This window comes from Aptenodytes forsteri, unplaced genomic scaffold (genome assembly GCF_000699145.1).
Source record: "Aptenodytes forsteri isolate BGI_AS27 unplaced genomic scaffold, ASM69914v1 Scaffold111, whole genome shotgun sequence".
NCBI classification, from domain to species: domain Eukaryota; kingdom Metazoa; phylum Chordata; class Aves; order Sphenisciformes; family Spheniscidae; genus Aptenodytes; species Aptenodytes forsteri.
The window spans coordinates 1,511,650-1,512,769 of NW_008794710.1; positions in this window are offsets into that span (position 1 = coordinate 1,511,650).

Sequence of the window (1,120 nt, forward strand, 5' to 3'; positions counted from 1 at the left end):
TTTTTCCAAGGGAAAAAAAACCCCCCCCCCCCCCCCCCTTCTCTTGACAAGTTTAAGTATTCATCCCACAGTAAACAACAATTAGTGTTTCATATCACTATTAGCATTAGCAAATGTATGCAGTAATTAGCCTGATAATCGTAATTATTTTTTGATTGCATTCTTCAGTCTTTTCATAGAAGTCATCGCTCTCACAGAAAGAGGAGTCTATCAGGGTTGTGGGATTTCAGAGTCTCTACATTTTAATGCGTCTGGTATATCGTCCCCGAGGAGTGGGTAGGGTCTGTCCTACCTTGGAGGTGGGTCAGAGCAGCATAGAAGGAGGCTCAGGTGTTTCAGAAAGGGGTTTGGCCCTATGCAAGAAAAGCCAATAGGAAAACCTGAGCTGTGCTGGGGGCTGCAAGGAGCACTTGAAAGCTGAAGTACCCTCTCTTGAATGTGAGTCTCTTCCAAGATTTCTTAGCAAGCCCAGACTCTAGGCTGTTATAATATAAAAGGGAAATGACAGTGCTGATCGCAGATAAGACATTGGGGCCGATAGCTTTAATCAGTTACAATAATATAATGCAACATCTAAATACTGGTTGCAATATCAATTTCTTATCCTTAACAGATAATCTGTATGTCTAATAATAGAAAGCTGATTTGTAACTCTCACACACCTCATCACAAATTTGAAGCAGCTCATTGATTGTAACTATTCTAAGCAGGGAAAGTCATGCCCTGCTATGAATCAGTTTCATATCGTGCAATACATATTCAAAGAAATGGCCAGATTTTAACATCTCTTGTGCCTTATGAAAGAAGTACTACCTAGTTAATAGCCCACTTCAATAAAGAGTTGACTTATGTTCAGCTTTGAGTCGCTCAGAGGACACAGGAGGACCAGCTGTTGTGTGTGCAGTTCTGTGTGTGTGTCATAGGTATTGGCATCCATATTTGTCCTGGTTTTGGCTGGGATAGGGTTAATTTTCTTCCTAGTAGCTGGTACAGTGCTGTGTTTTGGATTTAGGATGAGAATGATATTGATAACACACTGACATTTTAGTTGTTGCTAAGCGGTGCTTACACTAGTCAAGGGCTTTCCAGCTTCCCATGCCCTGCCAGCAAGAAGCTGGGA